The sequence below is a fragment of the Hippichthys cyanospilos genome, chromosome 8, assembly GCF_059441005.1.
Source record: "Hippichthys cyanospilos isolate Australia breed blue-spotted pipefish chromosome 8, RoL_Hcya_1.0, whole genome shotgun sequence".
In the NCBI taxonomy this organism is placed as follows: Eukaryota; Metazoa; Chordata; class Actinopteri; order Syngnathiformes; family Syngnathidae; genus Hippichthys; species Hippichthys cyanospilos.
This window is the reverse complement of record NC_142376.1, coordinates 21,499,418-21,515,549: the sequence shown is the minus strand read 5'-3', so window position 1 is coordinate 21,515,549 and position 16,132 is coordinate 21,499,418. Positions and strand designations below refer to the sequence as shown.

The following is a 16,132-nucleotide window of genomic DNA, read 5'->3' as shown; positions in this document are numbered from 1 at the left end:
TTTTGGAGCTCAAACGTCTTCATAATCAAAATGACCCACACACCACTCATCGGACTATCAGTAATTGATGTACAGTTCCATTAAACATTCTTTAAAATGTAAAACACGAACAATGTCAAAACATGTCTACTTCTCGGTAAAGGCTGCTGTTCACGGCCTCATCTAGGCCGGGCAGGCAAACAGACTCCTCCTAGCTCGTTCGCGGGTGTGGAAGGTAGAATCCGGCTCACATTTTCCCCCTCACCGCCGATCCCGGTTCTCCAGTCCGCTGTAGTAATTGAATAGCCGGGTGTAATCTGACACTTCAACTTGCCGTGCTCCACGGTAGTTGATTTAGACACTCAGTTGCACTTAAGGGCTCGGAGGAGCCGCCACAGTGAGCGAGACAAGGAACACACACGCTCACTCGCGCGGAGACTTTTTAATTTCAGCATTGCGGAGGAGGACGACTCGTCTCGCGGAACCCCGGATCTGGAAGTAAGTTTTGCGCCTTGTTCCGAAGCTCCTAGCTGGGTTTGCTCTCTCTTACTGACCGGGTAGAAAGTGCTAACAATAGGCTGACCTCCTTGGAACCTTTAAGTGGCTGATCAAGCTGGGGGCGCCTCGTTGCTGCTGGCGCTTCATTCCGCGAAGGGGAAGCGAGCGTGTCTGCTTCTTGTTGTTGTGGTGTCACGTTAGAACATCCGCGCACGTCCTCTTTGCATGTGGCGTGTACGCCGCCTTCTTGGCTACCGCGTCGCGGCGCCGTTTAGCGCCTTGTCCCGGGCACAGCCAGCCAGCTAGCCCGACGGCCACTAATGGCTGTGACTAGATGCTAATAAAGCAAGAATGCGTGTCACTGTCACTAATACACCTGTTGTAAAGCAATTAATAGCGTTGGGACGTAGCTGTGCTTTGCACGATAATTATAATCTAGCATCAGTGTTATTTGTCACCTTGAGGGTACATCCACATAATACACTTCAAATGGGACCCCCGCCGAGGCTGGGTCATCCTAATAAGCATCATGTTGAACATTTTCGTAGATACTTTTAACAAAGTAGTATACTGTATATAATAGGATATAATATCATATAGGATATAATGGTAGTGTTTGTGCCTGTGCGTTTTTAGTTTCAGATCCACTGAGGCTGAATCTCCTTAAAAGAGATGACAATCAACGCATCTGTGGTTAGCTATACATAAAGAGTATCACTGTTCTATTAACACTAGTGTGATACCTATGCTGGTGGGTTGTCATTGCATAATGTGGCTTGTGGACTCCTGGTGGTTCCTACACTCAAGTCAAGGGGTCTTTGTTCCAATTATTGAGGGGATTCCAGACACTATTTTTAAAAGAATCATGTATTTTCTGATAATACAGTCATGTGCATTCAAACATTTTAGTACGAATGAAATTGTTTTCTTAAGTACTAATTATGGAGCTATGTGATGTAATATATCACTTCTGTCCGATGAACATCATGTAACTTTTTTATACATTCTTTTCTGATTAAAATATTCATCAACATTTTTGATGGTATCTATTGTTTTGGGATAATAGTAGAATTACATTTTGCAGGCTACTTTAATTGATAAGCTTTGCTTGGATAAAGTTGAAAGAAAACCCAATCTAAAAAAATTGAGGGTAAAAATAAATACATATTGTCAGATGCTATTAAAAATCTGTGCTTTAGAGAAACTCCTTGATTTATTATTTTTTTTATGCAAAGATGCACCAAAAATCAGTGGATTCTTCTTGCCCCCATACTTCTGCTGGCAAGTTGTGTAAACGTTTTTTTTTTTTTTCCTTAAGTGTCATCCTGGCAACAAACAGTCTCCTTGGCAGCACAAATAATAATGGAATTGTCACCATGCACAGGTGTGAGCTTAATCTCTTTGCACAACATGTCAGTGCACATGTCGAGAAACACCTGGACACTTTGACTCATTGAATCATTGAACTAGCAGCAGCGGCAAGGTATATTTGTCCTGTTGGAGTCTCCCTGCCTTAAGTCTCCAAGATCCTCCTCATTAAATTCCTCCGTCTGGATCTGAGGCCAGCCGGGGGAAAGTGCAGGGGGGGTCTGCACTTCGGCTATTCATTCCTGTTAGAGGACATCTTAACAGAGTCAAAAAGAACCTTGGCGTGCGATTAGAACACTGCGTCCTCAATAAAACACCTTTTCTGGCAGCGTGTCAAACCAAAGAGCAACGAGCACAAATGTTTTCAGATTTGGTGTTGCAGCATTGTTGCACTGGATTGCAGGTGTCCAATCCCCTGCATCTTGGAGAGAGAGTAAACAGCTTTTTGGAGGGAAGGGAAACGGGGCGCATGGGGCGGTGCACCCTCCAGTGTTGGTAATTGATGATGTAATAAATTAGTTTCAGGAGCAACACTTGTCAGCTGCAGCACATTAATGAGCATTTTTTTGTTTACTTGTTTTAATATTTGATTTCTTGCAAAAGCCCCGTTAAGTCACGGACAGCCTGCACGCTTGCTCCGAGCAGGTTACCCGATAAAACGCACAGGAAAAGGCAAGGACTTAAACCATCTGCAACTGTTTGAAACTTGGAAGTGTGTGAGTGTTTATGTGTGCATTTGCTTCCCTTGTTGTCCCTCTTGGGGCCTCTCTCCAGCCAGCCAGTCAGTGAGGCAAGTCAGAGGAGTGCCTGATTCAACGAGCAGGCGAAATGCTTCCCAACCCTCCCACTAGATCACCTTTTTGGGGTCTTTAAAGTCTGTTTAAACACATTGCGGAGTGCTAATATGTGTATGACTGCTCGGGGATCACCAGTTTCTCTATAAGGACATGCTTGAATCTTAACAAATGGTGAAACCCGACGATAGGTGTACTTTGTTTATTTGAAGTCTTAGGTTTTCATGTATTTTCCAAAATCAGTTTTTCTTAGAAATATTTGCTTTAATTGTGAAATTTCAAGACCATTAATTCTATTTTGCACAGTGGTGTAAAAATTGAAACACAATGACATGGCACAAGAAGGCACACTTAGTTTTTGTTGCATTTTACATCTTTTCTATTTATGGCATAAAAATATTTAATGTAAATATGACTTTACTAATGTTGAACCTTAGCCTAGTGAAGGACTACAGCATGTTCAGACTTGCTTGAGGAACTTGCTAATAATGCTAGATTTGTGAAATCATCTGTAGTTTACCATTTGTCACAGATGCCATAAAACATTGCCATGTATTTAAACCTTTGGGATTTTGTCAAGTCTTCAAATATGCAAATTAAATCTAATTTCCCATAGCTGTGCTTGCCATTTCTCACTCAGTCACTATGCTCATTTTTGAGTGACAAAACCAGGTGCTGTTACAAATAAATTAGTGACAAGCTTTATTGTCCGAGCTAGATTTGTCACCATTGTAATTTGGCCGATAAATGGCTTAACAAATGATAAAAGACAAAAATAAACACTCGAATATTAGCTCACCCTGTTACTCCTCCCCAGCTCTGTGTTATACTCCATAGTTACTCCTTTGATAGAGTGGCCCTCAACCTTCAATAGAATTTGTCTCATTATCTTGGCCAATAGGTCAAGAAATAAAAAAAGACACTCATACACTGTACAAGAGGTCCTCATTGTCCTTTCTTCTTGTTTTTTTAATTTAGTTGTTTTGTTTTAGTTTGACATTTTTCAGGTGATTGAATCAATAGATCATGGTTTAGTAGGTTAATGTTGCTGAGCAATTTAGCATGCAGCACTGTTGTTGTGCGTAGGCATGCGCTAGGTGTGTGTGTGTTGTCTGTGAGTCCACGGCTAATTGTTTAAGACCTGGCAAAAGCTAATCAATGTTTTGACAGGCTGACATTTCAGCTAACTGCTCACACTGCATTACTGGGAAATACTCATCTTCACTTGACACAGATTCTTGATTTTTGCCGTTAGACTGCTGTCAGCTTTTTTTTTTCAAGCTCCTCCCACTCGTGTGCAAGGCAGCCTGTCTTGTGGTACTTTTCATTTTAGGCTTTCAGTTTCTTGTGTGAAACATGCCTTCCCTCGGAGCATTTTAAGGACTTTGTCTGGAAATTTGGGCTGAAACGGACATTTGAAGTGGAAAGGTTACACTGAGGTTGCAGCCTAGATGTCAGATGCATTACTGCTATGCAAAGGTTTTTGTAATTCTAGCCATACAGTCTACGTACAGTTAAGCCATCCTTTGGTGCAAACTGAGTAATATCCGGGTAAAATATAATGGTCTAAATGAAACGCCACTTAAGGAGACAAATATGGACTCAATACATCGGGAGTCACATTTCTGTCCCTTTTTATGACAGCTAAGCTCATTTAACACTGTGCATGTCTGTGTCTGTGTTGCGGTCGTGATAAAACATTGTCTTCTCATGTCTCAAGCAATAACATGACTGTGGGTCTATAGTATAGAATATGATTTCACCTCAAGTGATGTTCGGAACATCGTCTGTGTCAGCTGTCGGCTCCAAGTGATCAAGTCTGATTAAGTGGGGCATTGATGCAATCTCATTAAACGATCAACTAGCCATGGGATAATAAACGTATTGGCAATATATCACGGTTGTAGAAGTCACGGTTATTTAAAACCGCCCAAGTCTGTCAAAATTGGTCTGTCCCCCACGCGTCTTCACCTTTTAACGGTTAGCTGCAGGATGTACAGTAGCTCTCGTTGTGTATCACACGCGAGTCCTCTGCTGCAATCGCTTTGTCCTTTCCCTGGTTTGTCAGCTTCAGTGCCACTGTAAGTTTGCTAATGGGGCTAACAACTGCAGGTAAAGTGGCTAACATGTTATCAAATGCTACTTTCATGAAACGTTTTATGTGATATAGCACAAGGTAGGACGCGAGTGGTCTGTCTAAAGTGTGGGTCAAGAAAGGTGGCTGAATCGAACTTTCCCCTCCCTGATCAAACAAACCAAGTCGACTGTCCGGGCAGTTTTCGGCTTTCGTAAATGAGCAAACGACTTTGCGAGTGAGCTACAAACTCGTAGTAAGCGAGCGAGTAATATGGGCAAGTGGATTAGATCATACAACCTTATTTCGCGTTTGTTTTGAGTCATGTTGTACACGTTTACAATGCTGTTTTCAACACCGCTTTTTACGCCTATTGGGATCAAAGAAAGCATTGAGAACGCCGCTCTTTGATGCCTAACAGCGAACAATGTTAATTTAGAAAAAAAGCCTGACGGCATTTGGAACATTAACCAGCAACATTCGGAACGCTCGTCGGTGTCAAGCCTAAAAAGCGCTGTTCAAAACGCCGTCTGATGTTTTTCAACACGAATGTCTGTCAAAACTAGACATCTAAAGTGGTTTTCCACTAGCGGTAGGGAATGTTACTAGGCGCAAAAAGCGGCGCAGAGCACGAGCGAGTGAGGCAGGGAAGGTTGTTTGCGTGCGTGTGGGGAAATAGTCAACGGAAAATGACAGAATCCATATTGTATTAGGGCCGCACAATTATGGCCATAATAATAACCACGATTATTTTGGTCTATATTGCGATCACAATTATTAATCACGAATATTCATCATGTTTTCAAACGTCTATTTATTGCCTCTTTTTTAACTAGCAGTATATACTGCATAAACATATTACAACCGACCTGTAAGAACACCTACACAGCCTTAAAGTTTTTTTTGTTTGTTTTTTTTTGCAATAAAAAAAGATCATGCTGCCGCAAAGTCATCTCCAATAGAGTCCAGCTTACCCATGTTCCAAATGAGGATGCTTTCTGTATAAGAACAGACTTGAGCAAGTGTAAAAATATGTTAATCGTAGGGCTGGGCGTTAATGCAAACATATTAAAATATTTTTCCCCCCTTATTCATTAGCGTTAATGTACATCAAAGTCAGACCCACAGAAGCTTTTTTTTTTTTTTAAACCCACAATGGCTGAAGAAGAGCAAAACGGAAATTGGACCGACGCGACTTTCTGCGTTGGTGTCCATGTCAATATGAAAGGATTTATCACTGGAAATAAAAACTCAAAGACAAACTCTACAAGCAAGTCATGAAAGTCTCTCTGAGGAAAAAAAAAAGATGAAAAAAAACATGGATGAATTTTGTAATGAAATAAATTCGGGAGTTAATATATTTTTGTCATTTTATGTCCATACTCAATTTTCATGTTTGGTTGGGTTTGGTTGTTGTGAGTTTGTGGGGTTTTGTTCATGTTTCTGTTCCACTCGCGTCTGCCTTTATTGTCTGCGTTCTTGTTAGTTTGATTTGGTCCACCTGTCTGGTGACACTTTGTGCAGTTTTGCTCCCAGTTCGTTCCTGCCCCATTTCCTTGTTAAAACTTCCTTTTTGAGCCACGCATTTCTCAGTTTTCCTTCATTTTTTGGGTCCCCTTCCTTGCTCCTCCCAACTCATCATGCCCAGACATGACACTTTATTAAATTGAAGTTATTATTACTTATTCTAAGTTTTGGCACGTAGAATGATACGTTTTAAACGTTGATGCGGGTTTATGTTTAAATGCTCTGAAAAATAGCGTGCATAACCCAGTAATGCGTACGAGGGGTCCAGTCACTGAAGGCCTAGTTGTGAAATACAAGGACTGCCACTGATGAACATATATTTTGAAATCAGGATGAAGTCAGGATGTTTAGTGTGCCCACCATTTATTTTTTGGGGGGATCTTACACAATGGCTCTCAAAACCTGACTTCAAAAAGGCAAAAGAAAGTGCTCTTTTTTTTTTTTTTTTTAATTAAAACTGCATATTTATGCAGATGCTACTCAAATGAAACTTGCTTTCTGTATAATTTAAGGGATGCAGATGATACAATCCTATGTTATTTTTAAACTTTACACCCGTTATTTTAGAGGATTTTTTTCAAAAGTCTAGTGTGCCTCAGTGGACATTGGTAGAAACATTTTTTTTTTTTTTACCTTTTTGGCATGCATAGGGTATAAGGAGACAGTCTTTTTCTTAAAAATAGCTTACTATTGACGAGGCACTGTGCCTGGTTAATAACAATGAAAAAAACAAGTGTTAATTACTGTATTTATTTATTCATTAATTTGTACTAAACACGGTACACATTTATTAGTGTACCAAATTATCAATATTTTGTTTAAAAATGAAATACATTGTGCTGATTGGAATGATGGAGTGATATTTTTGCTCATGACTATTGCACCGTCAGAATCTAATACAATATCAGCCCATGTCTAGTGTACACTTATGCATTTCACTTCATGAAACTGACTGTGAGACTTTACACTTAGATAATTTTTACCTCTTTATGTTTGAAAAAAATACATTTATATAGCTTTGTTTATTAAAAAAAATCACTGCTACACGAATATGCATAGTGCAATTTTATTCATTTACAAGCATGTCAAGTCATTAGGCAACAGTAGTTTTGCCAAATTCTGTCCCATTAGAATGAACTTCCATCCCTTAACGTCACTGGCATTGGCGTCTTTGCCGGAAAATAGTATAGAGTGATGATTGCTACACCCAAACACGGATCCAGACAAATTGGCAAATCTCCACGTGGGTTGGAATTTTTAAAGACCTTTTTTTATATATAAAAAAAACAAACAAACAAAAAAGTCTAAACCAAAACCAGTGCATGGAGAGAGGATTGGACAAACCAGAGACAATTACCGCCTGTTTGCAACCCCAAGTACGTGTAGATTATGCCTCCTAACCACTAGTTATCCCTGGGAGCATGCTTGTTAGCTTGCTGCCGACTTTGACTGTGTTTTGTATCATCAGTAACAGTCCGTCGTTACTAAAGGATTGTCCACCTTTGATAAATTTAACATTCATAGCTTGCCCCCATAAAAATAGTGATTCATAATCTATTAATATTTTGGTTGAACAGCACACTTAAGTGGTTAGTTTCTATTGTAAACACTTCTCCTAAAGCACCGATTCAGCATCCGTATCACTTGTGCCAAACCTTGATTTCACAATTAGGTCAATTTTAAATCATTTTTATCATAATTTTTTATCAAATTCATTTGATTTATTGTTCAGTCCAATTAAGGAGACACAAATCATACTGTTAATAATGATGAGTGACAAAGGTGTAAGTGAAAGTAATTTTTGTCAGTTATGTCTCCCAATTTTTTTCTGCATATTTTTACCTAAAAACACCCCCCCCCCCCAAAAAAAAAAAAAAAAAATTATTTACAAATTCTGATTCTGTTCCATAAAGCCTCCCATTGCAGGGAAAACATTGGTAACCATTGGCAAAGGTTGTTGCTCTTTTGAGCTTGTCAGGTTTTGTTCAAGACCACAGTTGGTCTTAAGATATTCTGAAACAGTCTTAATTGTTCTGAAAAAAAATTACCATAATTAAGACTGTTTCAGAATGTCTTAAGAACATTTTAAGAAGAATTGTGACCTTGAACGAACCCTGACGAATCTCTGACAATGTCCATTTGATACCTTCAGCCGCTCTCGCAAATGTTTGCATCTTTGGAGCTTAAGAGCCATGGTCTTCACTTCCAAGTCTCAAAAGATACAACGGTAAACTATATACTGATTATCACACAACTGATCTTTTAAACCAAAAAATTCAGCAATGATTTGAATTCCATGTGTCTGCATATGCTTCTCCCATTTGACATTTACAGTATTTTCTCCTGCATGTGTTTTTGATGTTTGATATGTGGGAAAACGGGCGAAGCATCAACTCACATCCACCTTCTCCCTTCACCCTTGACTTCTCACAGCATCGAGTGGGGTGGGATGAGGGACACACAGTCGTCTAAGTGCTTTTCTGAGACTGCAGAGAGAGAAAGAGAGCAGAGAAAAGTCGCTCACCCACCCTGTCACCATCTCATGCATGTTTGATTCAATGTTCTTTGAGAAACGAGTGCATGGGACGACACAATGACCACATCCTGTTCCCATCCGCTGAGAGAGGCAGGGACCCTTGAATCATAAATGACAAGCCGAGCCTCACCAAGAACAATGCGAGAGTCGGTGGAACAAAATGTTCCTTCTGTCTTTCCTCCTCAATACTTTCTACCATCACAAGCAATTACGTTCTCACTTTCTTTCAACCATCGTTGGTTAAATCCTCAGCTGTGTTGGAGAGAAAAGAGAAGGGATAGTATGTGTCTGAGTGAGTGGTGTTGGCGTGTGTGTGTTTGGGCCCGTAAATCCTGTTTAAGCTAAACAAACTCATTGTTCTCATCCTCCCAACTGCGCCTTCCAGCCTCCCTCCTTTTCCGTCCCTCTCTTCCTCCCTCCTGCTCTTTTTGTAAGTACAGTCACTAATTAGTCCCCTCTTCACGCTGGGTCAGTAGGTTTACTGTTTCAGCCGGCACTTGGCTGTGTTTGCCTTGTGCCTCCTGATACTGGAGCGTGCCCGGAAAAGGTTCTCATACCTTGAACGGCGTCCCACGTGGGGTCCATTTGCCAGTCAGCCTCTTGGGACTGAGCTGGGGATGTTTTTTTGTGACGCATACCTGGAGGTTGAGTTCTTGCCAATTGATATTGGAGAGGGTCCTTTCTATAAAACAAATTACAAGGCTGAGCTAAGAGAAGAACGCCTGACAAATGCATTGTATTGTGTAGAGGTTTTGGACTCAGACCTGCCTAACCAATTTAACTTCTAGGTGATTTGCACATACCTTTGCTTATAGTAGACACGGACCAAAAACACAAAGCAGTCATGTGCACTGTAATACTTACTCAAATGACTCATCTCAACCAATCTTTCAACCAAAACTTTGTAGGAATGGACCAGTTGTCTGATACTCAGCACACATGAAAGCTTCATGTACAATCCATATTCAAGCTTCAAGCTTCAAATCTGTGATCCGATTAGAATTGTCAGCTTTCTGATTCGTGGCAGCAGTCAAAAAAAGAGAACAAGATAATAGAACATAGCCATTAATTTTATTTAAACCTAAAAGAAAATGCTCAAATGTTTTTTTTAAAAAATGATCTGTTATAGGATTTGGGGAAATATGTATCAAAAGTATCTGTGGCCTCAGTAACTGGTATCGATGACTATTTAAGTGTTGAACACTGAGTATCGGTCAGAAAAAAATGAATTGAACATCTTTAGTAAAAAGTATTTCACAAGTTCAGCAAGTGGTTGCCCGAGGTGAGTAGTCAAAGGGATTCATGCTTTTTTTGATGTAAATGTACAGTACAGAAATATTGATGAAATTATTGGGCTAACAAAAAATGTTAATCAAAGCTTTTTAATCAAAGATTTTTATTTTTTTTTATATTGTAGATTATTTTAAGTTGGCATCTTTTGCCCAGTTAACATATTTGTATGCCTGGGTATTTTCTTCAGTCATATTATTGAAGTGGAAAATTCTTTATAACCACGAATGACTATCACTCTATATCAGGGGTGTCAAACGTATGGATCCAGCAAGCAGAAGGTTTAATCCGGCCTGCAAGACGCTTACGTGAAACATAAAAAAAAATTAACAGGACCGAAGCAACTAGTTGTCTATAATACTGTAATGCTTAGGCTGTCTTTAAGGATTCACTCCGTCATTCTGTCTGATCACTTCTTTTATTGAAAGAAAAACAGAAAAAAAAAACAATCCTAAACACGCTCAAAGAGTTGCAGTTTTCTTAGTACCGGTAATTAAGTATGTCATCCCAAGCTGCTGTCAGCCGCACCTCACGCTAGTGCTCAATAACAACTGACTCGGTCCTCCTCTTCAGGCCTACTCGCGTCTAACAATTAATGTTACAATACGGAAACATTTTTACTTTCACTAGCAATGCGAAAATCTGCACTGCAATTTATAATTGAGAAAAAACAGTTAACAAGCATGTCGCTCCAAGCTGCTGTCAGCCATAACTCTAGTTATTATATCATTATTATATATTATTATAAATTTGTTAGTAGAGCAAGTGCAGCGCTGACACTGGGTCATTAAACCTCTTAGCCATTGTGGTTAAACAATAAAAATCTCCTAGCCACACCTGAGCGTAGTTAACAGCACTATTATGTTTATGTTTCCTGCTGTCTTATGATGTCAGAGACATTGTAGCTCAAATAACTCAAAACCCATGATATTTTCGTGACGATGTATGTTTTTGCTGTGAAGGCATAGCTTAAGGTCAATAGCGCTGGTTTTTGATACAGAAATCGAGAGCAATATTCATGAATTTTTTCGTTCTAGAGTCTCCGCAAAGGGGCAAGCTTGCAAGCAGTTGCTAACTTGCCCTCACGGGTAGATATAAACAATGAGCATTGGATTGACAAGTGATGTAATCTTTCTTTTTTTTAACCTTTAATTTGCCATTGTTCTATTTTTCAAGTGAAGAACGTGTTTGTGTGAGGCATGCAAGCAGTGAGTTGAGACAGACTTTCAAAGAAAAAAAATGTAGGCTTCTGGTAGTAAACATATGAACAGAGGAACACAGACCAATTGTTTCCTTTGAAACTCCTTCAGCATGACTTCGCTGAACCAATCAAATTGTTTACAAAGAGATTTGCTACAAGAGCCAGTGGGTGTGCAAAAGCAGGCAGGGGTTGAAAAGTCAGGGAAATAAAAATGCAACAAACGGATAATGTTTTGCTTTTATTGATATCCTCTGAGATGTTTTTAAATAGCTAAAATCTTTTTTTCTTTCCTTTTTTTTTTGCCAGTGTTGTTTATCTAGAAAGAACGGTGCATTCATGATCCTAACAAGCTTTCTAAACACTCGCCTGTCTCTGCACATGCCGAGTGGTGGCTGGTTTGGTGGTTGAGGTTTGCGTGGGAGAAGTGGAGTGATGGCAAAGATTCTCTGAAGGCGTGTCCAACATGGCCTCGGGGGATACATACTTAGTTGTTTTATGACAAGGAAAATTAGGCAGGATTTACTAATGCAAAAGGACAGCATTTATTCTTTGCCGACGGGAAGTCATGCAATAGTTGCTCCCGCATCGTGCCAAAGCTTTTCAGGCAGTTGCAGTTTTCTCAGTATCTAACAGTAGCTTTCGTTTGCTTGGCAGTGGTGCACAAAGAAAATTATTCTTTTTACTTTATGACATCAATGACACATTGATAAGGAGATAGTTTTACATGCCATGCCCAGTCGCTATTATGGCCCTGTTTCTACCAGGGAGTCGCAAACACTTTTTGAATACTGAAATGAAGCTGCTAGCATATATAGCGGAAGGGCGAAAGCGGAGGGAGTCAGTTGGGTGGTAGGAGAGCCAGAAGAGTTGCTTACAGCAGCTCTTGTTAACCAACCTTGTTCCCAGCATTGTTTTCAATAAAAGAAGCAAGCAGACGGAACCAACGTCTGAGTCCATCCTTCATACACAGGGATATTAAAATGAGATTTATTCAGTTGAAAGAATTATTCAAGTGCTTCAATTTGTGAAGTTTACTTACTTGAATATCTTATTTTGAAATTTGTGCTTTTAACCTGGAAGGCTGCACGGCGTATTTCCTTTTCCTGTTAGCAACATTTGTGTTAAATGAGGCTGTTACGACATTGTTTTCAATAAATGAAGCTAGCAGACCTAGCCAAAGTCTGAGTCCATCCTTGTTCTCAAGTAGGGGCATAAAGATTAGATGTATTCAGTGTTAAGACTTCTTCATGAATTTTGATTTGTAATGTTTACTTATGTCTCGTTTTGTAACATGCACTTTTAATCTTAAAAAGCTGCGCTTTATTTTCGTTTCTTGGTTTGTTTCGGAAGGTGATTGGCTGTTTTTGTCACGTTTCGTGTACCGTCGCTCTAAACCTGCCCCAGGTGTTGCACATTTGACCAATTGTGCAAACTCCTTTGACTGCAATTCAAATGCATCGCTTGGTATGCCGTACGTAGGTCTGAACCAAATATAATTTATTCCCGCAAGCCATGCCAATCCACAATTTATGGCGACACCCACACACACACAGTGGGCCCCCGTGTTGCGAGATTTATCTGTTCCGCTTTGGGCTCATAAGACAAATTCACCGTATGGGGGGCAATCCAAACCTATGTTAAATAGCTAATGCGTTTAGAGCGCCAGGTAAAAACATCAAAATTGCCCATACATATTAAAACTGTAACATGGGGGTCCACTGTACTTCTGTTTTTTACATGCCGATTCTTTCTGGTGATGTGACATCCGTGATCGAACCAAGTCTTTTTCAGATGTGAACGATGGCACTTGAGTCTGCAAGGAGCTGTCCATTCCCCAATTCCGTCTGTCCAAATTTACCTTAAAAACTTAATTATTTGTATGTGTGTTTGTAGTTTAGAGTGGTGTACATATAAATAGCATCAGGCTTTGTATTTACCTTTTCTGTGCCCTCCCCTCTGTTTTTGACACTGGCGTGAAAGCCAAAGCACTTTCCCAGATTTCTAAGGACTGGCATCCCTTTCATTCTGCCGTCTGCGCGGCTCAGATAAAGGAGGCATATTTTAAACCGCTGTGTGGAGATGGCAAAGAGGAAGAAAGAAGGCCTGGTGCAAAAAGGATAGTGAGATGACAAGTCAAGCAGCAACAGATTTTGGTTTCAAATCCTTCGCTATTAGACTGCAACTTTTTCATGATTCAGTTCAAAGTATACACTCATCCCAGAAATCGTGCCAAAGTTGAACTCCCCTACACTCTAACCATCCCCAATAATGAAAAATACAAAGCAAAAACCAAATCACTGCAGTGCTCATTTTAACACTGGAAAATGTTGACTCCCTGGACTCACAATGCTAAAAAGCTGTGGGTTCCAACAGAAATGTTTGAAGTCCCAACCACTGCGCAGTACAAAGGATAAATCTAAGTTTCAAACTGCATTTACAAGACATGAGCAAAAACCAACAACAGGGATGAACAAATATCACAGTAAAATTGATTAAAATACTAGAATGAATTTACATGTTGCGTCTGTCATCATCTTCACGCTGATATAACTTATTCCATTTTGTTAGAAAAGTCGAATTTTTTCCTGTCTGTTTTGTGCATCTTCTCAATCTCCCAAAGTGTTTTGTTTTTTTTGCTTTCTACTTTCTGCCTCATTGTTACCTTATTGTGTATTACTTGACAATTCACTGATACTAAAAAAAAAAAATGCTGAGTTGATGTTTTTTCCTTTAACGAGATCCTGCAGATGAAATCCTGCAGATGAAATCTCTAACAACAACAAGATCTCGGATAAAAATGAGACAGTGTGACCTTTGAGATCAAAACAAACATGGCAGATAAAGTAAAAGATGTCCCTAAGTGGTCAAGTTTTGCTAAATAAACGATTAAATGGACAATGATTTGATTTTGAGTTTGATGAAAAAAAAGTAGGAATGGGAATCTTTGACTGTCTCACGATTGATTGCGATTTTGGGGTCCCCAATTCAAGTCAGAATTGATTTTCGATTCAAAATGATTTTCTATTGAAAAGTATTTGTTTTGATTAAATCAAATATTTCTGCTTCAATCTCTAGTAGAACCATCATACTATGTGGTTCATCTTTGCAAGATGTTGCTTGCATGGGAAATAGTGTCATATTTGTTTTGATTTACTAAGATTAGGAAGAAACATGCCTTTTCCCCTACAAATAGTATGTGGACAACTGGTACTCTTTGAAGCTACACATAGCTATAAATCGTATAGCTTTTAGAGTATAAAATGAGATGAAACAACAATTTAAAACGCTAGAACAAGATACATTCTGATTTCAGCAGAAAATATTATGTTATTATTATGTTAAATTATTATGTTGCCCTAATGAAAACTAATAATATTTCTCAGTAGATTTATGACAAGCAAGTTATGAAAATAAACCTTTTCAAGTGAACATCTAAATTGGATGTGCAAAGCATGAAACTTGTGCCAGTTTGTTAATCTCTGAGCATATCATGATCATTTATCAGTCACAATTGTAACATATTTAGTATAGTATAGCCAATTTTTTCATTCATTTACATATATGTGAGTAATATGTACGTGAATTAATTAATGTTTGCATACATTGTTTTGTATTTTGTCTCGTTTTGTTCTATTTTATATTGTGGACATACTGAGGTTTTGTGTTGTGTTGATTACGGACTATTTTCTGTTCTGTACAAATATTTGTTCCCGGTTAGCTCATTTCATTGATGTGCGCGTGCAAGAGAACGATTTACAGTCGTGGTGTCGTTGTTGGTCTGTTAACAGCTGCCTTCCACTTAAATAGATTCAATATAGTATGAAGGCGGCAGAAATATTAACCATGATTTCAACATAATTGGGAGCCGCGTTTGTCAGCACGAAGTGAAACGTTGCATTTAAATTTGCAACAAAACGCGACAAGACTGCTTTCAACAAGTTTAGTTGTTTTTTTTTTAGTTTCAATATGACATTTTAAATCGATTTAATTTGTAGTAAATGAGAATCCCTATTCTTATATGAATCAATTTTTCTGGCACACCGTTAAAAACGTGTCAGGTGGACGCACGTTGACGTGAGAGTATGCCCCCCTTTCAAAAAATTGTGTGTCTAGGACGCAGACTCACAAGGGCACTGTACTGAAACTTTTGACTCGTACAGTACATCTCTCCTTTTGTGGTGATCTCCATGCTGTGTGCCCTCCGGACGAACCAAAGCCATGAAGGAAGTTGTCGTTTATCACATCTGTAAGGGGACCAGGCTAATCACGTGCACTATGGGGGAAAAGCGGTGATGCACTGCCAGAGATGAGCCTTCGAACAATGTTCATTATTGTCCGTGTTAGCTCGCTAATTATCCGGCAAAACATTATCGACTAAAGGCTGCCTGTGTTTATGATTTGAAAGGGTATTGGGTGACCATGCACAAATGTGTGCAGGGGAAAAAAGAATCAATGCGGCTTTGAATGCACCACTGATAGCTACTTTTATTTTCATATCCATGGAATCCAACTCAACGTGTACAGGGATCCTGTGTCTACGATGGTCCAATTTTGGGGTTACAAATGACACACACACACACACACACACACACACACACACACACACACAAAAACCTGTTACCCCTTTTTTTTTACTGTTACATGAATTTATGGCATTGAAGTGTTTTTTATAGAAAATGTATCAACAACCTCTAAATTGGCAGCACTAAAGACCTTTTGGACTATTTTGTCATCTAATGTGAGATTATTTTTCACAGACTCCTTCCCCCCAAATTTTAGACAAACAAATAATCTTTATTACAATAAAAAATATCAGATTTAGATTCAAATCGTTGGTCTTATAATTGACACGTATGCTAATAATA

The 16,132-nt window shown here is 39.2% G+C and overlaps 1 protein-coding gene across 4 annotated transcripts in view; it reads left to right on the top strand.

Moving 5' to 3' along the window:
- The first annotated feature begins 242 nt into the window (after positions 1-242).
- Positions 243-16,132, top strand: part of LOC148420520 (zinc finger MIZ domain-containing protein 1-like) — a 180,439-nt gene continuing 164,549 nt past the window's right edge. For 2 of the 4 annotated variants that reach the window (XM_088420708.1, XM_088420707.1), the window contains exon 1: positions 246-477. The gene's annotated coding sequence lies outside the window, so the exon portion shown is untranslated. Of the gene's footprint in view, positions 478-16,132 lie in introns of all 4 variants that reach the window. The other 2 variants (XM_088420709.1, XM_088420706.1) reach the window with 2 other exon arrangements.